The sequence below is a fragment of the Stegostoma tigrinum genome, unplaced genomic scaffold (assembly GCF_030684315.1).
Source record: "Stegostoma tigrinum isolate sSteTig4 unplaced genomic scaffold, sSteTig4.hap1 scaffold_192, whole genome shotgun sequence".
NCBI classification, from domain to species: domain Eukaryota; kingdom Metazoa; phylum Chordata; class Chondrichthyes; order Orectolobiformes; family Stegostomatidae; genus Stegostoma; species Stegostoma tigrinum.
Genome location: NW_026728131.1, coordinates 21,290 through 37,703, shown reverse-complemented (window position 1 = coordinate 37,703; position 16,414 = coordinate 21,290). Strand labels below are relative to the sequence as shown.

The 16,414-nt window shown below is 43.0% G+C and overlaps 1 long non-coding RNA gene across 3 annotated transcripts in view; it reads left to right on the top strand.

Moving 5' to 3' along the window:
* LOC132207876 (uncharacterized) overlaps positions 1-15,574 on the top strand; it is a 96,396-nt gene extending 80,822 nt beyond the window's left edge. Inside the window, exons 10-11 of one of the 3 annotated variants that reach the window (XR_009443947.1) lie at positions 2,907-3,048; positions 15,500-15,574. This is a non-coding gene — a long non-coding RNA (uncharacterized LOC132207876). Of the gene's footprint in view, positions 1-2,906; positions 3,049-3,607; positions 3,655-15,499 lie in introns of those variants that run through there. The other 2 variants (XR_009443948.1, XR_009443949.1) reach the window with 2 other exon arrangements.
* The last annotated feature ends 840 nt before the right edge of the window (positions 15,575-16,414 follow it).

Sequence of the window (16,414 nt, the reverse complement as noted above, 5' to 3'; positions counted from 1 at the left end):
GCATCTCAGGTTTCAATAAATGTTCCCTTCTTCTGTAACTATGTTGCTGAGTTTGAGATTTCCACAATAATGGAAACATTGTCTTCACATCTAGCCTGTCAAAAAATTTTGTGTTTCAGTAAGATCACCCCTCATTCTTCTAAACTTGAATGAATAAAGACCTTCTGTGCAACCATTCTTGATAAATCATGATCCGATGAATCGGCCCAGTGAGTCTCTTTTGAACTGCTTCCTATGGCTGTGTATCCTTTCTTGTATTTCTCCAAGTGTGACCTCCTCAATAGCCTGATCAGTTGCAAAAAAACTTGCCCATTTTTAAACTGAAACCTCCTTACAATAAAGGCCAAAATTCCATTTGCCTTCTAAATTACTTGCATCACCATCGTCATGGCTCACATCAACTCCAACCTACCAAAGTGCTTTGATCCTTTGCAATTCACCTACCACTGCAACAGGTCTCCAGCTGATACCGTCTCCCTGGCCTGACAGTCATCCCTGGAATGTCTGGATAACAAGGATACCTACATCAGGCTGTTACTTATTGATCAGACCACCACCTTCCACACTGTAATTCCAAACAAACTCCTCTCTGAACTCTGAGACCTCGGCCTCAGCATCCCTCTCTGTAACAGGATTCTCGACTTCCTGACCCAGAGACCACAATCAGTAAGGATAGGTGACAACACTTGCTCCACCGTAAACCTCAACACCGGTGCCCAGCAAAGCTGCCCCTACTCTATACTCCTTATGCAATCATGACTGTGTGGCCCCAACTCCATTTACAAGTTTGCTGATGACGCTTCCATTGTAGGTCGGACCTCAAACAACAATAAGTCAGATTACAGGAAAAGCAATTGAGTGCTTGCTGGCATGATGGAAAGATAACAATCTGTCCATCAGCATAAGCAAAATGGAGGAGCTGGTCATTGATTTCAGGAAGCTTCTGTCTGCAGCAATGGTGCTGAGGTGGAGATGGTTGATAGTGTGAAGTTCCTGGGAATGTTGCTCACCAACAATCTGTCCTGGTCAACCCATGTCGACATGATGGTCAAGGAGGCTAAGAAAATTCAGCATGTCCATGAAGACCCTACCTGTTTTTGGAGATGCATCCTATCTGGATGCATCACTGTGTGGTATGGCAGTTGCTTTTCCCAAGACTGCAAGAAGCGAAAGAGAAGCATGAGCACAGCCCAATCCGTCACGCAAACTAGCCTTCCATCCATTGACTCCATCTACACTTCCCACTGCCTTGAGAAAGCAACCAACATAATCAAAATACCCCCTCACTCTGATTATACTCTCTTCCGTCCTCTTCTGTCGGGCAGAGGATATCAGATTGAAAAAGCGTACAAATAGATTTAAGAACAGCCTCTTTCCTGTTGTGACTTTTGAACGGACCTCTCAAGTGTTAATTCTGATCTCTCTCTCTCAGCCTCTTCTCTGTGGCTGTAACACTATTCTGCACTTTGTACGGTGTGATTTGCCTACACAGCATGCAAATCAACACTTTTCACAGTATCTCAGTACATGTGACAGCAACAAAGCAATCATTCACCTGCATGCTAGTATGTGTTTCATGGACGAGAGCATCCAAGTCCCCTACCCTGCATTTTTTTTTTAGTGTCTCCCTCTATTTAAGTAAGAGTCTATCTTTTGATTCTTCCTACCTAAGTGTACTTTCCTACATTAAACTCTCTCTACCAACTTTTTTCCGACTTGCTCGACCTGTCTATCCCCTTGCAGATTCTTTCTGTCCTCATGACAACATTCCCTTACTCTATTTTTGTAGCATCAGCAAATTTGGATGAATTTATGCCTTGTCCCCTCCTCTAAGTTATGAATATAGAGAGTAAATAATTCTCGTCCTTGGACTGATCCCTGTGGCACTCCACTAGTTATGGCTTTCCGGCCTGATAAAGATGGTGGTTAGAAAATAACTGGCTGAACCACTGAAATGAAAAATGTGAAAAAATATGCGTTTTCATTGTTTGTGAAATAGTTAAATCAGATTGTAGATAATAAAATATAAATATTACAGTAGTTCTTCATAGTTTATCATTGAGCTTTATGAGAATTCTGAATCTAGTTCCTGATTTATGATAGCATCAGTTTTCATGCATCTTTGTCTGAGAATTCAGATTTGTTTTGTCAAAAATTGTGCTGTGCCACACATGATATTTGCTAAATCTGTCCTGTCCCAGCAGTTCAACTCGTTCAGTTTTGAGATAACTTTTGTAAGGACCCCACAGTTGAGCTACCTTGCGTTGATAGCTCACTACACACTTCTTGCATTGAAACAAATGCACCTCAGACCACCTGTCCGTCAGCATTCATCATCTGCTCTGTGTCTACTCTTCCTCTTGGTCACACTGACTTCATTATCTAGTTCCTTACAGGCTGTAGTTATTATCTTGTTACTGCCCACTAACCTGTGCATTTGGCTCCCATCCCCCTGCCACATTACGAGGTCTTACGAGGAAAGGCTGAGGGACTTGAGGCTGTTTTCATTCGAGAGAAGAAGGCTGAGAGGTGACTTAATTGAAACATATAAAATAATCAGAGGGTTAGATAGGGTGGATAGGGAGAGCCTTTTTTCTGGATGGTGACGGCGAGCGCGACGGGGCATAGCTTTAAATTGAGGGGTGAAAGATACAGGACAGATGTCAGAGGTAGTTTCTCGACTCGGAGAGTAGTAAGGGAATGGAACGCTTTGCCTGCAATGGTAGTAGATTTGCCAACTTTAGGTACATTCAAGTCGTCGTTGGATAAGCATATGGACGTACATGGAATAGTGTTGGTTAGATGGGCTTGAGATCGGTACGACAGGTCGACACAACATCGAGGGCCCAAGGGCCTGTACTGTGCTGTAATGTTCTGTGTTCTGTGTTTTATTTATTGTTGAATAGCAGCAGGAGGTGAGGAGGCAGAGACTGCAACCCTGAGGTCACGGAGGGAAGGAAAAGAGGCTCTTACTTGGAGATTGAGAAGCAGGAGAGGGCACAACCCAGAGGTTTGGGAGTGGAGAGAGGCTGCAAGTTGGAGGTCAAGGTGAGGAGAGGCACCAGTTGATGATGTAGATTAAATGTAATACAGAAAATTGTGAAGTTTGGTTCGAAAAACAGTACATAAAACAGAAGGAACCATTCTAAATGGGTGCAGAAGCAGATCGGTTTTGCTGTTCTGTGCATAAACCATTCAGTTAAACCACAGCTAGTCTGAGCTTCAACTCTGTTTACCTGCTGAAAAGGCATGTCGACTGAAAACATCAGCTTGCTTTCTCTCCATGGCTGCTGCCTGACCTACTGTGGTCTCCGGCATTTTTTGTCGTCAGTCTGTTTACCTCCCTTTCTTCTATATCCTTTCATAGCCTTAGCTATCAAAAATAATTTCAGTCACACTCATTCTTATTGATCCAGCACCCACATTCTTTTATGAGAGAGTATTTGAGATCTTGACTGTTGTTTGTATTAAGATAAAAGTGCTTCCTGATTTCAGTTCTGAATGGCTTGCCATTGAATCTCATATATTAATAGATAATACTTCTGATAAGAAATGTTTTCAGAGTGTTATAGTGGAAGCTTCTATGTTCTGTGCATCCTCTATCTAGCCACCAGACTCAGAGTACCTGTTGGGACCATCCAAAAATGACTGAACATTTTCACTCATTAAGTAAGTAGATTGATAATAGGACTCTGGTTCTGTGCCACTGTCAGATCATTGCGACTCCAAAAGGTACCAAAGTAAATTCTGGATTCTAGGCAAATATACCTATGTGTTTAGATCTATTTAGATGCATTCATGTAGGCTAAAAATACTTGAAATAATGTATAATTAGGAGTGACAGACAACATCTGTGACATTAAATGAAAAACAAGAACAAAGAACTTTGGTTCATATTTCAGCTTCGACAGGCACTAAACAACTAAAAGCACTGTATAACCAATGAAGTAAGTTTTTGAAGTATGTTTGTAATGTCGGAAACACAGCAACAAATATATGCGCAGAAGGCTTTCACAAACAGAACTGTAAAAATGACCACTTACTTTGTGATATTGATTGAATGCTAAGTGTTGGCCAGAATGTAGATCCACTGAACTGAATACAGGTGGTTTGTGGGTAAGAAAGTCTTAACCCTTTGGACAAACCTAATTTTATTTGTAATTTATTAGCAATAACTGAATTGTGCAGTTTAAGTTCAGAAGTTCCCAATTTTAAGTGGAGTTTTAACAAATTCACCTTTGAAGAGCGTTTGGGCTTGATGAACCCAAGTCTCAACTGAGTTAACTCAGCCTTTTGTGTTAGGGATGTATAAATTATCCATCTTAGGGGAGGCGATGGCCTCACGGTATTGTCACTGGACTGTTCATCCAGAGAGACAAATCATGTTCTGGGGACCTGGATTCAAAGCCCGCTGTGGCAGATGGTGGAATTTGAATTCAATAAATATCCGGAATTCACAATCTGATGATGACCATGAATCTGTTGTTGCTTGTTGGAAAAGCTCATCAGGTTCACGAATGCCTTTTAGGGAAGGAAACTGTCATCCTTACCTGGCCTGGTCTGCATGTGACTCCAGACCCACAGCAATGTGGTTGACTTTTAACTGCCCTCTGGGTAATCAGGGCTGGGCAATAAATGCTGCCTCGCCAGTGACGCCCTCGACGAGATTGAATCAAGAAAAAAAATTACGATTGCCTTTTCTAACTTCTCAGCCTTCAGTAATTGATTCTCCCAGTGCTAGAGAAGAAGTGGTGACTGTGGCTTATTCTATTCCCAAGGTTTAACATGATGCAACTGATGGTAAAGTTAATAAGCTTTATGAAAACATAAGTAAATATATATAATTAAATAAAAATAGCAAAGTCATTAATTAGAACTCGGCTACAACATGTAAGAGCTCCTGTGTTCCAGTATGGTCTGGTGCAAGCATGTTTGCTGTAAGCACTTAATGTTTGAGTAGCTTGTGTTTATGAGCTGGAGGCTGATCTAGGGATGCTGGGACACATCAGGAGGGGAGCAAGTTACCTGGATTCTTTGCACCAAGAGGCAGTCACAGCCCTTAAGTTTGTGTTTGTCTGATTTGGTCAGTCTTCAGGCGCAGGAGAGGTCGATGGTGGAGGTTCATTACGCTAATACTGGGGAAAGTAGGACTGTCCTGTGGTGAGTTATGGATTCAACTGGGCCTGTGTTCATGAGAGTTTAAAAAGATGAGGGGGGGATCTGATTGAAATATAGAAAGTTGGAACTGAGCCAGATGAACTCAATGCAGGGAAGCTATTTTCCCTGTTTGTGGTGCTGGGACCAGGGGTCACAGTCTCAGAATTTGGGGTAGATCAGTTAGGACTAGGATGAGGACAACATCTCGTCATTCAAGCAGAGTGAATCTGTGAAATTTTCAACCACAGAAGACCATGGGAGCCATCACTGAATGTATTCAAGAACAAGACAAGGTGGCTCGGTGGCTCACCACTGCTGCCTCACAGTGCCAGTGACCTGTTTTGATTCCACCCTTGGGTAACTATCCATGTGGAGTTTGTACATTCTCCCTGTGTCAGTGTGGGCTTCCACCAGGTGCTCCGGTTTCTTCCCACAGTCCAAAAATATGCAGGCCAAGTGGATAAGGCATGGTAAATGCATAGTTATGGAGCAAGGATGGAGGGGCCAGTCTTGGACACGATGCACTTCGAAGGGTCAGTGTCGACTTAATCAGCTGAAAACATTTTGCATTGTAGGGATTCTTTGATTTTGTGATAGATTTTTAGATGTTAAAAGATTCAATAAGTATACAGGAAAGTGGGAATATGATATCGAGATGTAAGATCGGCCATGATCTTATTGAATGGTGGACTTGGCTTGAAGGGCTGATTGGCTTATTCCTGCTTCTAGTTTCCATGTTCTTCTGTGACTGAATGAGGCTGATAGCGGAACTAGAATGCATGAGCTTTAGGGTGGATGTGCAAATTGACTATCGCACTGTGGTAAAAAACACACTTTCAAAGGGGCTTGATAAACGCAACGTAGTATAATCAGTGGGATTGACACTATTCTGTGCAGCAAAGAGTGAGAGTCTGTAACTGTGGAAGCCATTGCCACAGAAGACTGCGAAGGCTAAGTCATTGAGTGTATTTAAGACAGAGATAAATAGGTTTGTGGACTAGTAAGTGCATCAAGGGTTACGGGGAGAAGGCAGGAGAATGGGGTTCAGAAGTATGTCAGCCGTGCTTGAATGACAGAGCAGACTCAGTGTGCAGACTGGCCTAATTCTGCTCATATATCTTAGGGTCTTATTTGCTCAGACGGGAAAAGACCTTGCGGTGGGAGGTGGAGAATCCAGACATTGTAGGCAGGACAAAAAAGGAGTTTGTGAATAGTTGTAATGAGGAATTTGGCACCATGAAGCAGAGCCTTCAATGTCACAATCTCTGGATGCATAATGTGTTGGGCAGAAAGGCTTATTTCCATGCAGTGTGCCACCAAGATTCTAACTCCAGACAAACATATCCATCTTCTTTGCGCTCAATCTGACTCCTACGAGCAGGGAGCTTTCCCCCCATTCCCGTTAAAACCAGTTTTGCTCAGTTCCCTGGATGCCACATTTGGTCAAATGTGGCCTTGATGTCAAGAACAATCACTGTCGCCCTCACTCCCTCACCTCTTTTTTGTCCATTTTTGAACCAGGGCATCAATGAGGCCAGGAGCTGGGTGGCCCTGGTAGAAACCCAACTGAGTGTTAGTGAGTAGGTGATACCTTTATTTTCACCTACTGTAGTCCCAATCATGCAACTCTGTCAATTGCTGCCCCTGCCAAGCGCTGGAAGCCTCCCCAGCGTTATCCAGACAGCAGAAAATTTGTTTCAGGAAGACGAGGACATGCCCTGTCAAATTTCATGTGGATGTGCTGTTGCACATGCACAGAGCGTGATTAAAGGGAGTCAGCATGGCTTTGTGATGGGCGGGACATGCCTTACAAATCTGATTGAGTTCTTTGAGGAGGTCATGAGACAGGTTGACGAGGGGCGAGCAGTGGATGTGGTGTACATGGACATCAGCAAAGCATTTGATAAGGTTCCCCACGGCAGGCATTTTCATAAAGTCAGGAGGTATGGAAATCAGGGTGACTTGGCTGTCTGGATTCAGAATTGGTTGGCTGACAGGAGGCAGAGAGTGGTTGTAGATGGTAAATATTCTGCCTGGAGGTCAGTGCTCAGTGGTGACCCGCTGGGCTCTGTTCTTGGGCCTCTGCTGTTTGTAGTTTTTAGAAATGACTTGGATGTGGAGGTTGAGGGGTGGGTGAGTATGTTTGCTGCTGACACAAAGGTTGGAGGTGCCGTTGATAGTATTGAGGGCTATTGCAGGCTTCAGCGAGACATTGACAGTATGCAGAGGTGGGCTGAGAAATGGCAGATGGAGTTCAACCTGGATAAATGCGAGGTGATGCATTTTGGAAGGTCGAATTTAGATGCTGAATCTAGGATTAAAGGCAGATGCTCGGCAGTGTATAGGAACAGCGGAATCTTGGTGTTCAAGTGCATAGCTCCCTCAAAGTTGCCACACAAGTGGATAAGGTTGTTAAGAAAGCATATGGTGTTTTGGCTTTCATTAACAGGGGGATCGAGTTTAAGTGCCGCGAGGTTATGCTGCAGCTCTACAAAACCCTGGTGAGACCACACTGGAATATTGTGTCCAGTTCCGGTTGCCCTATTATAGGAAAGATGTGGAGGCTTTGGAGAGGGTGCAAAGGAGGTTTACCAGGTTGAGAAGGTTGACTGAGCTTGGACTTTGCTCTCTGGAGAGAAGGAGGAAGAGAGGTGACCTGCTCAAGGTATACAAGGTAATGAGAGGAATGGATAGAGTCGATAGCCAGAGACTTTTCCCCAGGGCAGGATTGACTGCCGCGAGGCATAGTTTTAAGGTGTTAGGAGGAAGGTATAGAGGAGATGTCAGAGGGAGGTTCTTCACCCAGAGAGTTGTGAGTGCATGGAATACTTTGCCAGTGGTAATGGTGGAAGCAGAGCCATTAGTGACATTTAAGCAACTGCTGGACATGCACATGAACAGCAGTGAATTGAGGTGAATGTAAATTAGGTTAGGTTATTTTTGGATTGGGATTATTCCACGGCACAACATGGTGGGCCGAAGGGCCTGTACTGTGCTATACTTTTCTATGTTCTATGTTGTGTGTAAGAGTCAGAAGCCCAGTTGTTAGTGGCTTGGCTCTTTAGCTCAGTAGCTACCCCTTAATTTTTTGATGGCCAAAAGTGGCTGGCAAAGCAGACTTGCAACTTGAAAGCATTATGACATTGGCCAGGATGTGAAGCATTGACCTACATGGTTTTTTGCAGATGTCTATTACTGCATCCATGTCTGTGAATGATTTGCGTAGCAGCCTTGAAGTTTTCACAGAGTCCTTCAGAACTTAGATGTGGACCTTGGCAACTTTAAAGAAGTCTAAAAAATATCAACACACATACATTTTGGCAATGACTGGTATGAACATCGATAGAGAGTGGATAGCCAGAGACTTTTTCCGAGGGTGAATGTAGCTCTTATGAGGAGGCATAGTTTAAAAGTAAGTGGAGGTAGATATCGGGTAAACGTGAGAAGTAGGTTCTTTACTCAGAGAGTGGCAGAAGCGTGGAATGCATTGCCAGAGAGGGGAGTGGAGTCAGCTTCATTAGGAGCATTTAAGCAGCTATTAGACAGGCATATGGATGATAGTATAAGGTAAGGGTGGAGGTTAGCTCGACGTTAGGTTGAGGGTAAAAGCTCAGCACAACACTGTGTGCTGAAGGGCCAGTCCTGTGCTGTACTGTTGTATGTTTGTATGCTCTATGAATCCATCAGTAATTGATCTGCAAGTAGCTGACAGTGTCTTTAAATAACTCTGGCAGAGGGGTTATTCATGTTCCTGGTGATCATACGTTCAGCAATGTGTCATTGAGGGACTTGAAGCATTGAGCTCTGATATCACAGTATTGGCAATATCTTGCCTCCTCGACATCCTTTCATCAGGTATTTGCTGCATGCAACATAGAATTGTCAGAATAGCATCCATGGCAACTTGCATTTGATGTGTGCTCATGAGTCATATATACCATTTCAGATCTCAAAACCCTTTGTGGCCCTGAAAAACCAGGCGGCGAGATTGCAGACTTTACACCAAGCATGATTATCTGAATCTTTTCTCTCCTACTATAAAGCTGACAGTGAGACTTCCGTGAGTTCCACTGTATTCACCAGATGCTGTTTGCCAGTTATGACATGAATTTCATGTAGCTTTTGACCACCTACATGAGGAATGGGTAACAAATGCTGGTCCTGTCAGTGATGTTCCCATCCTTGAAAATATGTGGAAATAAATTGAACCTAGTAGTTATCATTTCCTTTTACTGTGCCTTGTATTCTTCAGCAGATATTTATCCCCCTGTATTCATTGCAGAGTAGTTGAGAATGTGTTCCAATTGAAATGGTTTGTACTAACAGTTAGGAAAAATGTATCTAAAGATTTTTTTGAATGCAGGTGATTTAAACACCGTGCGTTTTTCTGCCTATCGGCCAGCAATGAAGATCCGCCGACTCCAGAAAGCGCTCTGTTGTGAGTACATTCACACATTGCAGAATTTGTAATCTCGTGCTGTGTTTTGTTGTGAGCTTCCTTGCTTGCCTGTTGTCAGATGTCATTGATTACAATTAGCTTGGTTTTGCAGTTGTTGAGACATCAGTTCGGCATGACCTTACAACCTTCCACTCAAAGGACGTTTGTCTATAAAGTTGCTGAAAATGCAATCTGATAAGGGCAGCCAGGCATCTTAGACTAGAGTGAATGAGGAAAGCAACAGGATGTCTTCTTAACGATTGGGAAACAACCACATGAAGGACTGAGGAGGACAGTGAATTAAAAGAGGAATGGTTTGTTTCAAATCAGGTACAGCAAAAGAAATTAAGAGAACGTGAGGAAGGTTGAAATTGAAAAGGCAAGTAATGGTTTATGTTCATTGGAAACCATCAACAACAAAAGTACAATGAAGAAAGTATTTGAGAAAATACAGAAGATTTCTTCAAATGAAAGGGAGACACTGTCTTCATGATGCCAATAGCACGGAGTGCAACTTTGGCGTTTAACCACATCATCCCTTGGCCTGAAGTCACTGTACTATTTACCCATTTTATAACAGAAAAATACTTTAATGATGAGTGTCATGGAGAATTTCAGCCCAGAATATAACCATATTCTGAGCAATTGCCACAACAGCTTCTATGACATGACTTTATAAAACATCCCAAAGCATGTCATAGGAGCTTTATAGAGTAAAATTTGATACTGAGTACTGAAAGAGATCCGAAGGTAGATGATTAAAACCACATCAGAGGTAGATTTTAAGGACTGTTTTGAAGGAGGAAAGAACGATGCAGAGGTTCAGCAAGGTAATTCTATAAAGCTTAGGCTCCAAGAAGTTGAATGTAAAGCTGTCGATGATGGAACAGCACAAATTGTGTTGAGAGGCTGGAATTAAAGGCGTAAATGTGCCTAGAGGGGCTATGAGTTGGACATTGTCAGGGGATGTGCATGGGTGTTGCCAGGTCAGGGAGGGATTTGAAAGCCAGGACAGTAATGTGAAAACCAAGGCACTGCTTAACTGTGAGCCATTGTAGATCAGAGTGCGCAGAGAAAGATGGGTGAATGGAACTTGGTGCGTGTTAAGACAGAGTCAATGGACTTTTAAATGATGCCATGTTAAAGAAAAGGAGAACTTGGGAGGCCAACTTGATATTCATCAGAATGGTCATGTTCAGAGTTAATCAATGCGGTCGGGTTTCAAAACTAACGGACTTAACCTGGGGCCAAATGTTGTGGATGTGAAAATAAGTAGACTTTGTGACATCAGGCCTATGTGGCCGGAATTTAAACTCTGGGTCAAAATAACAAAGGGTACAACGAAAACCAGTAGCTAGCAAGCAGACGTCCTTTCAAGGACCAAAGATAATGGCTTCGTTCTGTACCAGATTTAATAGATGGAAACTGTCCGGTTCTGTAGAGACAGTGGAAGAAATGAATGAGGGGGTGGTGAGATAGACCTGGGCATTGCCACCATGTCTGTGGAAAGTGCAGTGCATTCACATGATATTGCTCTGGGGCAGTGTTCAGATGAGAAAAGGAGAGGGATTTTACTGATTTTGGCCAGACCTCGGTGATTCACACCCACGGCCATGCTGTCAAAGATTTGTGGAAGCCAGAAAAACTGAACTTGACTGTTTGCAGTAAATGTACAGCATTTCAGATGTCACTTGATCCTGCAGATTGACTCCCTAGAATCTGCTTGTCAAATGATTTATATGGCTAAAAGGTTCAAGTATGAGTTTGCGCTGTGGAACTGATCTCGCACCGAAACTGGCCAGTTGTTATATCAAGATTTGGAGAAAGTATTAGTTTTTTGAAGAATGTTCTGATACAGAGAGAGACTAATAGTTTCTTGAGAAATCGTGGGACATTGGCCAGGAAGTTAAACAGCAGTGGGGGGGAAAACAAACTTGACCTGAATCCTATGTTAAGTATATAATGGATTGGTTCGAGAGTGAGGATATCAAAAAATATTCCGATTTTTAAGATGAGACACTCGGGACAATTTGGGTAGGATGCACTTCTTGAAGGGACCAGAAAGGTACAGAATTATCCATTGGATGTGAAAAATTTGAAATGAAGACAAAACTTTTTGAGGCTGGGGTGGGGAAGAAATGAAGGTCCGATTTTGCTCATTCAACCTCTCCCATGACAAAATGCACTTGTATAAGATTGGTGACTATAAGATTGTTGACGGCACTTTAATGAAGAAAAATCAACATGGACATTTGTTCTGCTGTATATATAACATTAACATTGAATCTCTTGGCAAGGATAATGTGACAGGGCATTTGAAAAGCCAAGTTATTGTAATTTGAATTAAGAGATCAGGCTGTAGAACCTGAGATCAATCTCAGAATAAAATGTAACAACAGCGATAGATGAGGAACCTCTTCACTCACAGAGAGGTGAACTTTGTAATTCTGTACTCCAGAAAATGTGGCGCCTCAGCCAAGAAGTATGCTCAGAACAGGGATTGACATGCTGGGGTAGTCAGTGAAGCACTATTAATGTCACAGGATTAGTAATCCGGAGGCCTGGGACAATGCTGTAGAGTATAGGCTTAAATTCCACTGTAACAGCTGATGGAATTTGAATTCAGTTCAATATAATTTTGGGGGTAGGTGGGAATGTGGAGCTGACATTGCAGTCAAGTCAGCCACGTCCTTCTTGAATGGTGAAGCAGGCTTGAGGGGGCCAGTTATCCAACACATGCTGAAATTGATATAATCATAAACAAAGCTGGTCTCAGTGATGGTTACACTGTCACTGTTAAACTATTCACCGTTATAAAAACTTGACTCATTCACTGATGTTCTTTAAGAAAGCAGCTCTGCCATTCTTATTTGATCTCACCTCCATATAACTCCAGATCCACAATAATGTGGTTGACACTTAACTGCACTCTGAAATATCAAACAATTTGGAGGAACTATGGATGGGCAGCAAATACTGTCCTTGCTATTCCTGCTCCTTGTTGCTATGACCGTACATGCTCTAACATATTAACCAATTTCCTCTTTGAATCCGTTTGAGGAGCAGTGTATATTTTGTATTGCTTGGTGATTCTCCAAGTATCTGATGGGTTTTGCAGAGTTCCTTCTACCTTCTAAATGTGAGCTCCTTCCAGTGTTTAACCTTTTAAGGTAGGCAATCGTTCTCAAACCTTTTTGATTGAATGCCTACCTATTAATAGCAATCACTAACCTATCTATTATTAATTGCATATTCATAATACAAAGGGCTACGTGTAAAGAAGTGTTCCAATCATCTTTTTAAAAAGCTCCTTCCTGACGCTTATCATGGAGATGAGATTAGATTCCCTACAGTGTGGAAACAGCCGCTTCAGCCTAAGAAGTCCACACCGGCCCTTGCAGCATCCCACCCAGACCCATCCCCCTATCACCGACACACCACCCTGAACACCATGGGAAATTTAGCATGCCCAATCCACCGAGTCAGCGCATCTTTGGACTGTGGAAGGAAACCGGAGCACCCGGAGGAAACCCACGCAGACACGGGGAGAATGTGCAAACTCCACACAGACAGTTACTTGAGGCTGGAATCGTACCCGGGTACTTGGTGCTGTGAGGCTGCAGTGCTAACCCGCTGAGCCACTGTGCTGCCCCGATGTGTGTATTTGCTTCTAACTGTGATATCTGTCAGTCGCTGGACTGGTGTTTGATACGGGCACTCATAATGTATATCCACTTGATCCAAATGCTCTTCTATTGTTAGCCTGATAAATCAAGAAAAGGGCTGGATCCTTTTGTATATTTTCCACATCACATATTCATGATTTACATATAGTTGAGAGTTTCAAACTGCAGTAATTAAACATTCATGACAGATAAAAGCATTCCAGAATTGTTTCGACTTGATGATAAATAGTGAATATCTGTTCTTGACTGCAGCTTTCCAGCCTATCAGTGCAGAAAGGCATTGCTTAGCAAGGTTGGATGAGGAATATTACTGTTCCAATTAGTTACATTTAATTTATCACCATTGAAGCTCGCGTTAGTTAGTATGCTTTTTTCCAATATATTTAATCTAAAGTTATGACAGATGATTTGGTTTGTAGATCTCCAATTACCTGTCTACTGTAGAACCCAGTTTTGAAACAATTGATATAAGGCACTTATTGTACTGTCACTGATGCTGTCATTATACTACCAGAGTATGGCTGTAATGCTGAATTACTTTAGCCTGCCTTCATGAAGCAGTGCAATCTTTCCTAGATAAGGATGAGGGGAAGGTCCACATAAAAGACTGATTGATTTATAAAATTGAGATTCATGGAATATATAGGTCACTATCAAATTTGGTTAAAAAAGATGGCTGAAGGACAGAAGCAGCAAGTTATGATAAATAGATTAGAAGATCGCTATTAGCAGTTTCCCAAGTATTAGGACACTGATTTTTGGAGATAGATACATGATTTGAATTTGGGAATATGGCATACAGAAGGCCCTTCAGCCAATCAAGTCTATGCAAACTTAACTGCACTAATCCCACTTTGCAGCACTTGGAGAATAACCTTTAATTTCATGTGCTCATCCCAGTACTTTTTTACAAGTTGTGAGCTCTCTTGTCTCAACGACCCTTCTGGGTAGTGCATTCCAGATTACCACCACCCTCTGGGTAAAAATATTTTTCCTCAAATCCCCTCTACATCTCCTGCCCTTCACCTCATAATTGTGTCTCCTTGTTATTGACCCTTCAACTAAGGATACAGCTGCTTGCTAACCTTGCCCCTCCTAATCTTCTGCACCTCAGTCACGTCCCTCCTCAGCCTTCTCTGCTCTAAAGACAACAAACTGAGCTTATCCGGCCAGTCTTCATAGCTGAAGTGCTCCGCCCCAGGCAATATCGGAGTGAATAATCTCTGCACCGTCTCCAATTCAATCACATCCTTCCAACAGTGTGGTGATGAGAACTGCATACAGTATTCCAACTTTGGCTTAACCAAAGTTCTATACAATTCCAACGTAACCTTCCAGCTGAAACCATCTGTGCCATGACTGATAAAGGCAAGTTCTGAGTCTGCATTCTTAATCATCGTGTTAACCTGTCCTGCCATCTTCAAGGATAATGGGAACTGCAGATGCTGGAGAATCCAAGATAATAAAATGTGAGGCTGGATGAGCACAGCAGGCCAAGCAGCATCTCAGGAGCACAAAAGCTGACGTTTCGGGCCTTGACCCTTCATCAGAGAGGGGGATGGGGTGAGGGTTCTGGAATAAATAGGGAGAGAGGGGGAGGCGGACCGAAGATGGAGAGAAAAGAAGATAGGTGGAGAGGTAGTGAGGGGATAGGTCAGTCCAGGGAAGACGGACAGGCAAAGGAGGTGGGATGAGGTTAGTAGGTAGATGGGGGTGCGGCTTGGGGTGGGAGGAAGGGATGGGTGAGAGGAAGAACAGGTTAGGGAGGCAGAGATAGGTTGGACTGGTTTTGGGATGCAGTGGGTGGAGGGGAAGAGCTGGGCTGGTTGTGTGGTGCTGTGGGGGGAGGGGACGAACTGGGCTGGTTTAGGGATGCGGTGGGGGAAGGGGAGATTTTGAAACTGGTGAAGTCCACATTGATACCATTAGGCTGCAGGGTTCCCAGGTTCCCTCCTGCAGTGCCACAATGCACCTCCCAGTCGCAAACCATTTCCACTCCCCCTCCCATTCTTTAGATGACATGTCCATCATGGGCCTCCTGCAGTGCCACAATGATGCCACCCGTAGGTTGCAGGAACAGCAACTCATATTCCGCCTGGACTCTTTAATTTTACATCCTCAAAGACATTTAGCAGGGATAGCGTGGATTATAGAGTGAGTTGAGTAGATTGTTTCATTATTAATTCTTTACTAAATTTGTTTTATATTACATTTTTAGACCACATCAGGTGACGATGTGTGTGATTTCACCAAGGTGCTGAAAAATAACTTCAGATCAAAGAAGTACTTTGCCAAACATCCTCGCTTGGGTTATTTACCACTACAAACAGTCCTAGAAGGTGAGAACCTTGAGATGTAAGTTTATTGATGTGAGATTTACGAATGTATCAATGCCCATTTGGGGGTTGACAAATATTGCAGCATTATTCATTCTGCAGCTTAGCAGGAGAGTGAGGTTGTCCATTTGCGCATACATCAGAAGTACACAATACAAAAACAAGGGGGGCTTAACTGATATCATTGATCCTCTCGCCTTGAAAGCAGTGTAGTTACTCAGAGTGCATCTGCTGTGGACTTGTTGATACTGTCACTAACGTGCAACCTTCCTTGATATCTTTCTCTGTCCTCCAGTTCTGTCTTTAAAAACTACAATCAATTGCCCTCTCCTCAAAAGAAAAGAACCTTTGGCTGAACGTAGAACAAAGAACAGTACAGGCCCTTCAGCCCGCAATGTTGTGCCGACCTATTATCCCACTCAGATCAAACTACCCTGCATACCCTTCATTTTACTATCCTTCATGTGCCTATCCAAGAGTCGCTTAAGAGTCTCTAAATGTATCTGACTCCACTCCCACTGCCAGCAGTGCATTCCACACACCCACCACTCTCTGTGTAAAGAACTTAGGTCTGACATCTCCCTTATTCCTTCCTCCAGTCACCTTAAAATTTCTCCCCCTCGTAATAGTCATTTCTGCTCTGGGAAAAAATCTCTGACTATCCACTCCAGCTATGCCTCTCATCATCTTGCATACCTCTACCAAGTCACCTATCATTCTTCTTTGCTCCAATGGAAAAAGTCCTCGCCCCCTCAATGTTTCATCATAAGACGTGCCGTCCATTCCATGCAGCATCC